Raw genomic sequence first — 11,139 nt, 5'->3', positions numbered from 1 at the left:
CATGTCAAAAGTATACTACTAATGCAAACTTGATCTAGTTTGGACTAGTAGTACTTTCGATGTGCACCACATGTTGCCTCCACTTGAATCTAATCCGCTAGCACAAGCTATTTAATCATCATCATAGTCATTACCACCAACAGTATTTATTTAATCACCATAGTCATAGTGTAGCACATCATCATCCGATCAAACTCATTCTAGCTAGCTAATCACCACCAACACTAGATGCGGTAGCTATCTAATCACCACCAACATTAGCTAATAATAATCATCATAGTCATTACCATCAACACTAGCTATTTAATCATCATAGTAATAGTGTAGCACATCATCATCTTCAAACTCATTTGTAGCTAGCTAATCGCTCCTGCTGCTCTCTCTTAGGTAAAATAACATAAAACATGTGTAGCTCTCCTCCTTCATCAAGTTGGAGCATGCAGATGAACCTGTCTCCTAATTGTGCGCTGCGCTTCTGATTGCTGCCCCTAGTACTTCTCTGCACTCCTCCATCACAAATTTGGTCCAGTCTTTCACTATTAAGCATTGCTCGCTATTAGAAATCCTGAATGCACTAAAGTGCATTGTAGGATATCTTGGTCATAAGCTAACAATACTCATGGTACCTTTAGTCTCGATCCCATGAGGCACAACATTCATCGGGAGTCCCTGTTGAAGAACATCGTATAGTAACATACTTAGCAATGAAGTTTAGCTTTAAAAAATGTATGCAAAAGATGCACTGAGGACAAATAGTAAAAATTTTACCATCTTTCCTAAACAGATGTGACCGTAGTTCATTATGAACACTATTGGTCGCACGTTTTCAGTACTAACATTTCTAAGTGCAGGAAGAAAATTTGTCTTGATAGAGTACGACTGAAACCTATCTTATCCAAGACAAAAACGCTTGCATGGCAGGGGATACACTAGTAGAATAGCAAAAAATTAAATTATAAGTTGAAGCAAATGAAGTAGATGTCATGCTTAATTACGAAAAAAGACTTGTCGTTGTGACTTACTATATCCACTTCGAAGTTCACGTCCAGCTTGATGCTGAAGCGCCTATCATCATCTAGGAAGATTCCATCGCACAGGCCGCGCTCGTCTTCGCAGTATTTGCAAATACCGAAATCCTTTTCGTTGTCAGACATTTCCTATATTCATAGTTGAAACATTAATTGAAAATTGATCGAAGACAACTACCAGGATACTCAAGATATCTTATAGGACTCATATTGACATGAGCATTCAATAAGCAAAACCAAATCATAAAATAAATAAGTATTCAAATTAGCATGCATTCAATAAGCAAAAGTAAATCATCTCATGCATCCGTACATCGTCGAATATTATCACTAATACACCCCAAATAGTATCATACATATAACATCACTAATACAACTAAAACCCTAGCACACGACGGGTATCAGCGCGGGCGGTGGACACGCAACGAGAAGGAACAATCACAAGATCATGATACGTCTCCAACGTATCTATACTTTTTGATTGCTCCATGCTATATTATCTACTGTTTTAGACATTATTGGGCTTTATTATCCACTTTTATATTATTTTTGGGACTAACCTATTAACCGGAGGCCCAGCCCAGAATTGCTGTTTTTGCCTGTTTTAGGGTTTCGAAGAAAAGGAATATCAAACGGAGTCCAAACGGAATGAAACCTTCAGAAACGTGATTTTCTCATCAGATAAGATCCAGGAGACATGGACCCTCCGTCAAGAAAGCCACGAGGCGGTCACGAGGGTGGAGGCCCCCCTAGGGTGCGCCCCGCCTCGTGGGCCCCTCGAAGCTCCACCAACGTACTTCTTCCTCCTATATATACCTACGTACCCCCAAACGATCGGGGACGGAGCCAAAAACCTAATTCCACCGCCGCAACTTTCTGTATCCACGAGATCCCATCTTGGGGCCTGTTCCGGAGCTCCGCCGGAGGGGGCATCGATCACGGAGGGCTTCTACATCATCATCCAAGCCTCTCCGATGAAGTGTGAGTAGTTTAATTCAGAACTACGGGTCCATAGTTAGTATCTAGATGGCTTTTTCTCTCTTTTTGGATCTCAATACAATGTTCTCCCCCTCTCTCGTGAAGATCTATTCGTTGTAATCTTCTTTTTGTGGTGTGTTTGTTGAGACCGATGAATTGTGGGTTTATGATTAAGTCTATCTATGAATAATATTTGAATCTTCTCTGAATTATTTTATGTATGATTGGTTATCTTTGCAAGTCTCTTCCAATTATCAGTTTGGTTTGGCCTGCTAGATTGGTTTTTCTTGCCATGGGAGAAGTGCTTAGCTTTGGGTTCGATCTTGCGGTGTCCTTTCCCAGTGACAGAAGGGGCAGCAAGGCACGTATTGTATCATTGCCATCGAGGATAACAAGATGGGGTTTTATCATATTGCATGAAACTATCCCTCTACATCATGTCATATTGCTTAAGGCGTTACTCTGTTTTTAACTTAATACTCTAGATGCATGTTGGATAGCGGTCGATGAGTGGAGTAATAGTAGTAGATGCAGAATCGTTTCGGTCTACTTGTCTCGGAATTGATGCCTATATACATGATCATACCTAGATATTCTCATAACTATGCTCAATTCTGTCAATTGCTCAACAGTAATTTGTTCACCCACCGTAGAATACTTATGCTCTTGAGAGAAGCCACTAGTGAAACCTATGGCCCCCGGGTCTCTTTCTCATCATATCAATCTCCATCACTTTATTATTGCTTTGCTTTTACTTTTTACTTTGCATCTCTATACCAAAAATACCAAAAATATTATTTATCATCTCTATCAGATCTCACTTTCGTAAGTGACCGTGAAGGGATTGACAACCCCTAAGCATGTTGGTTGCGTTGAGCTATTGTTTTTGTGTAGCTACGAGGGAGTTGTGCGTGGCCTCCTACTGGATTGATACCTTGGTTCTCAAAAACTAAGGGAAATACTTACGCTACTTTGCTGCATCATCCTCTCCTCTTCGGGGAAATCCAACGCAGTGCTCAAGAGGTAGCAAGAAGAATTTCTGGCGCCGTTGCAGGGGAGTCTACGCAAAAGTCAACATACCAAGTACCCATCACAATCCCTATCTCCCGCACTACATTATTTGCCATTTGCCTCTCGTTTTCCTCTCCCCCACTTCACCCTTGCCGTTTTATTCGCCCTCTCTCTCTATCCTCCCTCTCTATTTGCCTCTTTTTCCCGTTTGCTTTTTGTTCGCTTGTGTGTTAGTTTGCTTACTTGTCGTTATGGCTAGTCTCTTATCTTCTCCGTTGTCTCCCGAGAATGAAGTTCTAAATTTTAAACAAAGGGAGGGAGATAATCTAAAAGATGCTTTGTATAGAATTTGCAATGCTCAAAATAGATCTACTAGGAAGCAATCTACTTCAGTTCTTCTCCGCCATTTTTATGTAGGTGCTAGTCCTTGGTATAGATATATCCTTGATACCATTACCGGAGGGAATTTCTTGGGTAGCCATACTTTTTATTCTTATAATTCTATGTTAGATTTATTTGGCTCACCACCTCTTTTGGTTAATGGAACTATGTTAACTTTGGAGCATGTTATGCAAAGACTTGAAATTACTGAAAATAAAGTTGCTACCATTGAATTAATTGAAAACCTAGATAAAGAGATACACAATCAAATTACCCAATATGGATCTAAGGTAGGAATGACTGTGAAAAATATTAAGGAAAAAGAACCCATAGTTAATGAGAAAATAAATCTAGATTCCACTAGAATTGATAAACTTGAGGGTATCATTACGAACATGGGAACCGCTTTTTCTTCCGTAAAGAATACTCCAAGTCCTCCTACTAAAATTGCCAAGCTTATGTATGTTCCTAAAAATAAAGGTGAATCATCTAGTAAGGAAACTGCGGATCTTAAATCTATAAGTATTCATCCCAATCTTTTTGCTATCATTAAGGAACCAATTGTTACAAATGATTTTTTTGATCTTGTGCCTAAGATTTTGATAATCACTAGAAAGAAAGAAATTACTAAGGGAGATAGATGCCTCATTGAAGAATTGCCTGCCAAAGATGGCAATACCTAGATCTATTCTTGCTTGTTATGCCTAGCTAGGGGCGTTAAACGATAGCGCTTGTTGGGAGGCAACCCAATTTTATTTTTATTCCTTGCTTTTTTCTCCTGATTAGTAATAAATAAATTATTTATCCTCTGTTTTGGTTGTGTTTTTTTGTTTAATTAGTGTTTGTGCCAAGTAGAACCGTTGGGAAGACTTGGGGAAAGTCTTGTTGAACTTGCTGTAAAAAACAGAAACTTTAGTGCTCATGAGAAATGCTGTCATTTTTATTTGGAGAGTGATATTTAGTTAATTAGTTTTTCAGATGATTAATAGATAAATTACTCACGGCCAGAAATTTATTTTAGAATTTTTGGGGTTCCAGATCTTGCGCTAGCTACAGATTAGTACAGACTGTTCTGTTTTTGACAGATTCTGTTTTTCGTGTGTTGTTTGCTTATTTTGATGAATCTATGGCTAGTAAAATAGTTTATAATCCATAGAGAAGTTGGAATACAGTAGGTTTAACACCAATATAAATAAATAATGAGTTCATTACAGTACCTTGAAGTGGTCTTTTGTTTTCTTTCGCTAACGGAGCTCACGAGTTTTCTACTTTAAGTTTTGTGTTGTGAAGTTTTCAAGTTTTGGGTAAAGATTTGATGGACTATGGAACAAGGAGAGGCAAGAGCCTAAGCTTGGGGATTCCCATGGCACCCCCAAGATAATCTAAGTACACCCAAAATCCAAAGCTTGGGGATGCCCCGGAAGGCATCCCCTCTTTCGTCTACTTCTATCGATAACTTTACTTGGAGCTATATTTTTATTCACCACATGATATGTGTTTTGCTTGGAGCGTCTTTTATGATTTGAGTTTTTGCTTGTTAGTTTACCACAATCATCCTTGCTGTACACACCTTTTGAGAGAGCCATACATGATTTGGAATTTGATAGAATACTATATGTGCTACACTTATATCTTTTGAGCTTTATACTTTTGCTCTAGTGCTTCACTTATATCTTTTAGAGTACGGTGGTGGATTTGTTTTATAGAAACTATTGATCTCTCATGCTTCACTTAGATTATTTTGAGAGTCTTAATAGCATGGTAATTTGCTTAAAATCCTAATATTCTTGGTATGCAAGGTTAATAATAAAACTTTCATATGAGTGTATTGACTACTAAGAAAAGTTTGATGCTTGATGATTGTTTTGAGATATGGAGGTAATAATATCAAAGTCATGCTAGTTGAGTAGTTGTGAAATTGAGAAATACTTGTGTCGAGGTTTGCATGTCCCGTAGCATGCACGTATGGTAAACATTATGCAACCAATTTGAAACATGAGGTGTTATTTGATTGTCTTCCCTATGAGTGGCGGTCGGGGACGAGCGATGGTCCTTTCCTACCAATCTATCCCCCTAGGAGCATGCACGCAGTGCCGAGGTTTTTGATGACTTGTAGATTTTTGCAATAAGTATGTGAGTTCTTTATGACTAATGTTGAGTCCATGGACACTCTCACCTTTCCATCCTTGCTAGCCTCTTCGGTACCGTGCATTGCCCTTTCTCACATTGAGAGTTGGCGCAAACTTTGCCAGTGCATCCAAACCCCGTGATATGATACGCTCTTTCACACATAAACCTCCTTATATCTTCCTCAAAACAGCCACCATGCCTACCTATTATGGCATTTCCATAGCCATTCCGAGATATATTGCCATGCAACTTTCCATCATTCCGTCCATCATGACACATTCATCATTGTCATATTGCTTAGCATGACCATGTAGTTGACATAGTATTTGCGGCAAAGACACCGTTCATAATTCTTTCATACATGTCACTCTTGGTTCAATGCATATCCCGGTACACCGCCGGAGGCATTCATATAGAGTCATCTTTGTTCTAGTATCGAGTTGTAATCATTGAGTTGTAAATAAATAGAAGTGTGATGATCATCATTATTAGAGCATTGTCCCAAGTGAGGAATAAAAAAAAGAGAAAGGCCATAAAAAAGAGAAGGCCCCCAAAAAAAGAAAGGCCATAAAAAAGAAAAGGCCCAAAAAATGAGAGAAAAAGAGAGAAGGGACAATGTTACTATCCTTTTACCACACTTGTGCTTCAAAGTAGCACCATGATCTTCATAGTAGAGAGTCTCTCATGTTATCACTTTCATATACTAGTGGGAATTTTTCATTATAGAACTTGGCTTGTATATTCCAACAATGGGCCTCCTCAAGTGCCCTAGGTCTTCATGAGCAAGCAAGTTGGATGCACACCCACTAGTTTCTTTTGTTGAGCTTTCATACATTTATAGCTCTAGTGCATCCGTTGCATGGCAATCCCTACTCCTTGCATTAACATCAATCGGTGGTCATCTCCATAGCCCATTGATTAGCCTCGTTGATGTGAGACTTTCTCCTTTTTTGTCTTCTCCACATAACCCCCCTCATTATATTCTATTCCACCCATAGTGCTATGTCCATGGATCGCGCTCATATATTGCGTGAAAGTTTATAGGTTTGAGATTACTAAATTATGAAACAATTGCTTGGCTTGTTATCGGGGTTGTGCATGATGAGAGCATTCTTGTGTGACGAAAATGAAACATGGCTAAACTATATGATTTTGTAGGGATGAACTTTCTTTGGCCATGTTATTTTGAGAAGACATAATTACATAGTTAGTATGCTTGAAGTACTATCATTTTTATGTCAATATGAACTTTTGTCTTGAATCTTTCGGATCTGAATATTTTCATACCACAATTAAGAAGAATTACATTAAAAGTATGCCAAGTAGCACTCCGCGTCAAAAATTCTCTTTTTATCATTTACCTACTCGAGGACGAGCAGGAATTAAGCTTGGGGATGCTTGATACGTCTCCAACGTATCTATAATTTTTGATTGCTCCATGCTATATTATCTACTGTTTTAGACATTATTGGACTTTATTATCCACTTTTATATTATTTTGGGACTAACCTATTAACCGGAGGCCCAGCCTAGAATTGCTGTTTTTTGCCTGTTTTAGGGTTTCGAAGAAAAGGAATATCAAACGGAGTCCAAATGGAACGAAACCTTCGGAAACGTGATTTTCTCATCAGATAAGATCCAGGAGACTTGGACCCTCCATCAAGAAAGCCATGAGGCGGTCACAAGGGTGGAGGGCGCCCCCCTAGGGCGCGCCCCCTGCCTCGTGGGCCCCTCGAAGCTCCACCGACGTACTTCTTCCTCCTATATATACCTACGTACCCCCAAACGATCGGGGATGGAGCCAAAAACCTAATTCCACCGCCGCAACTTTCTGTATCCATGAGATCCCATCTTGGGGCCTGTTCCGGAGCTCCGCCGGAGGGGGCATCGATCGCGGAGGGCTTCTACATCATTATCCAAGCCTCTCCGATGAAGTGTGAGTAGTTTACTTCAGACCTACGGGTCCATAGTTAGTAGCTAGATGGATTCTTCTCTCTTTTTGGATCTCAATACAATGTTCTCCCCCTCTCTCGTGGAGATCTATTCGATGCAATCTTCTTTTTGCGGTGTGTTTGTTGAGAGCGATGAATTGTGGGTTTATGATTAAGTCTATCTATGAATAATATTTGAATCTTCTCTGAATTCTTTTATGTATGATTGGTTATCTTTGCAAGTCTCTTCAAATTATCAGTTTGGTTTGGCCTACTAGATTGGTTTTTCTTGCGATGGGAGAAGTGCTTAGCTTTGGGTTCGATCTTGCGGTGTCCTTTCCCAGTGACAGAAGGGGGAGCAAGGCACGTATTGTATCGTTGCCATCGAGGATAACAAGATGGGTTTTTTTATCATATTGCATGAAACTATCCCTCTACATCATGTCATCTTGCTTAAGGCGTTACTCTGTTTTTATCTTAATACTCTAGATGCATGCTGGATAGCGGTTGATGAGTGGAGTAATAGTAGTAGATGCAGAATTGTTTCGGTCTACTTGTCTCGGACCTGATGTCTATATACATGATCATACCTAGATATTCTCATAACTATGATCAATTCTGTCAATTGCTCAACAGTAATTTGTTCACCCACCGTAGAATACTTATGCTCTTAAGAGAAGCCACTAGTGAAACCTATGGCCCCCGGGTCTCTTTCTCATCATATCAATCTCCATCACTTTATTATTGCTTTGCTTTTACTTTTTACTTTGCATCTCTATACCAAAATACCAAAAATATTATTTATCATCTCTATCAGATCTCACTTTCGTAAGTGACCGTGAAGGGATTGACAACCCCTAAGCGCGTTGGTTGCGTTGAGCTATTGTTTTTGTGTAGGTACGAGGGACTTGTGTGTGTGGCCTCCTACTGGATTGATACCTTGGTTCTCAAAAACTGAGGGAAATACTTACGCTACTTTGGTGCATCATCCTCTCCTCTTCAGGGAAATCCAACACAGTGCTCAAGAGGTAGCAGATCATAGCTCAAGTGAGATCCCTGGAGAACCTGCCAGGTATTGGAGAACATGTGCTCCAACGCAAACAAGTAGCGGCGGACGTGCGCGTCCTCCTCACTGACACGGTGACGCACCACCTCCGCGGGGTCCTCAAGCCTCTGGACCGTCACTGGCCCACGCGACCGCCACCAAAAAAGGTTCGGGTCAATGACAGGATGGCTCCTCACCAACCTGCACCCCCCGGTAGGTAGCACCTCCCAGTACCACCCCGACGGAGCCCAGTCCTGGACATGGCTCATCTGGTGACGCAGGTGTCCTCCGCCGACTCGACGACGAGGATGCGGGATAGGCATCGTCAACGTCGATGCGGGAAAAATTGCTTTAACTAAAAAAATAACAACAAATGTGACATGTTCAACTACTTCTATTAATTCAACTAGTTCTTACGATTAAATCTAGTCAATTAATTCTATACCTAATAAAATGAATAATGACATAAAAAAGGCCTATGCTTTGCAGGAATGTTGACTCCTTCCCGGTGCGGCAAATCCTGGGCACTCGATATGTCCTAGTTTGTAGCACAAGTCATGCCGAAATTCATGGAAAATTTCGGCATGACTTTTACTAAAAAGTGGACAAATCGAGAAGCTGAAATTTGCCGGAACGGAAATGAATCAACATTCCGGCAAAACATAGGCCACTCGACTTCATTCCCTAGAAACAACAAAGCCACTTGGGCACAATCGAACCACTTCAATAATGGAATATGCAAATGAACATCAACGACATATATCATATAACAACAATCTTGTTTTTTGTTTACATACCAACAATTAGTTTAACCAAGTTTTTTAAAGAAAAACAATTCTGTTTTTTGTTTTTGAATGAAATTACTGTTTAGGCATTTTCATAAAAATTTGCCCTATTTAATTTCCTAAAAAAATTGCTAATCATTTTTCCTAAATGCTAAAAAATGCCTACTGCCCTAAACAAATCTAGGGTTCATATGAACATCAACACAACATCAACACATATATGAATTGCCCTAGCAGAGAGAGAGAGGAGGGTAGGGGAGAGGAGAGGCAGAGCCTTACGGTGACTGCGGCGAGGGAGGGGCAGGCGGCGGCGAGGACGGGGTCGGGGCTCGGGCGCGCGGTGGAGGGCGGCATCGATGTCGGGGTCGGGGGCGGCATCGAGGTCGGGGCGACGTCGAGGTCGGGGTCGGGGGCGGCGCCGGTGGTGAGGTTGAGGGCGGCGGCGGTGAGGTCAAGAGCGGCAGGGCGACGGCGGCGATGGAGCAGTTGGGGGAGAGGGGGAAGTGGAGGGAAAGGACTTAGCGAAATTTTGAGCCCGTGCGGCCGAGGGTTAAGTCAAACTAGCAGCAACGCGTTTTGCCGGAACGCGCTATAGCTAAGTTAGCTATAGCGTGTCAAGCGAAACACGCTACAACTATTCCTTTCTGTTTTATAATATCAGTAGCGCTTTGCCCTGAAAAAATGCTACTGCTAAGTCTAAGCATGTAAAAACTTCAAGAATATACATTGGTCATCATTGATCTTTTTGTGTAGAATCTAAATAGTCAACATGAATCCTCACAGTACCTGTATAGGCACAGGTGAAGATTCATATTGCAGCCACAAAGCCTACACATATAGTTCAATGAAGACCAAGTGCTCGAGATAGTTTGAGAAGTAACATATTTAAGGTGGTAAACACCTTGTTCGCTTAGCAGTATGGGTCTAAACTTAATTAGGTGCAATACTTAGCAGTAGCGTGTTTTGAAGAAAAACGTTGCTACTAAGTACTTTAGCAGTAGCGCGTCCTCGGAAGGGCTCTACTACTATATCTAGCCTGGGGGCAACGTCGTGGCAATTATAGTAGTAGCGCTTGTTTCACCTAGACCGCTACTGCTACTGTGCTATTAGTAGCGCGGTTTTCTGAAGCTCGCTACTGCTAATTAGCAGTAGCGTCTGTTTTTGGACCGCGCTGCTGCTAAGATTCTATGTATAAGGTTTTCCCTAGTAGTGCAAGTTTCTATAAAAATCTGTTTGGCCACCCTGATGACTCTACAATTTCTTTAAATATTGAAAATCCACAAATGATTCAGGATCAGTACAGAGACATGCTGATCAATGATTTTTCCTTAGAGGAAATTAAGAATGTGGTCTTTAAAATGGCTCATAACAAATCACATGGTCCTGATGGATTGACAACTGAATTTTATTAGCATTATTGGGATTTGGTTAAACATGACCTCAAGGCATTACTAGATGATTTTGCTAGTAGAAAAATTGATATTAGTAGGTTGAATTATGGGATTATTACTTTGGTTCCAAAAAGTAAGGATGCTAATAAAATACAAAATTTTAGACCTATTTTCTTGCTGAATGTTTGTTTCAAAATCATCACAAAAGTCCTGATGAACAGGCTAAATTTGGTGGCAGCTAATGTCATTTCTTCTGTGCAGACTGCTTTCATTAAAGGTAGATATATTATGGAGGGTGTTTTGATCTTACATGAAGCCTTAAATAGTATAAAAAAAGAAAAACAAGGTGCTTTGCTTTTGAAGATAGATTTTGAAAAAGCATATGATAAGATCAAATGGTCCTTTCTTTTCCAAATGCTCAAAATTAAAGGCTTTCCAGATAAATGGATATATTGGGTA

Source organism: Triticum urartu, chromosome 5, assembly GCF_003073215.2.
Source record: "Triticum urartu cultivar G1812 chromosome 5, Tu2.1, whole genome shotgun sequence".
In the NCBI taxonomy this organism is placed as follows: Eukaryota; Viridiplantae; Streptophyta; class Magnoliopsida; order Poales; family Poaceae; genus Triticum; species Triticum urartu.
Note: the sequence above shows the minus strand (reverse complement) of the source record.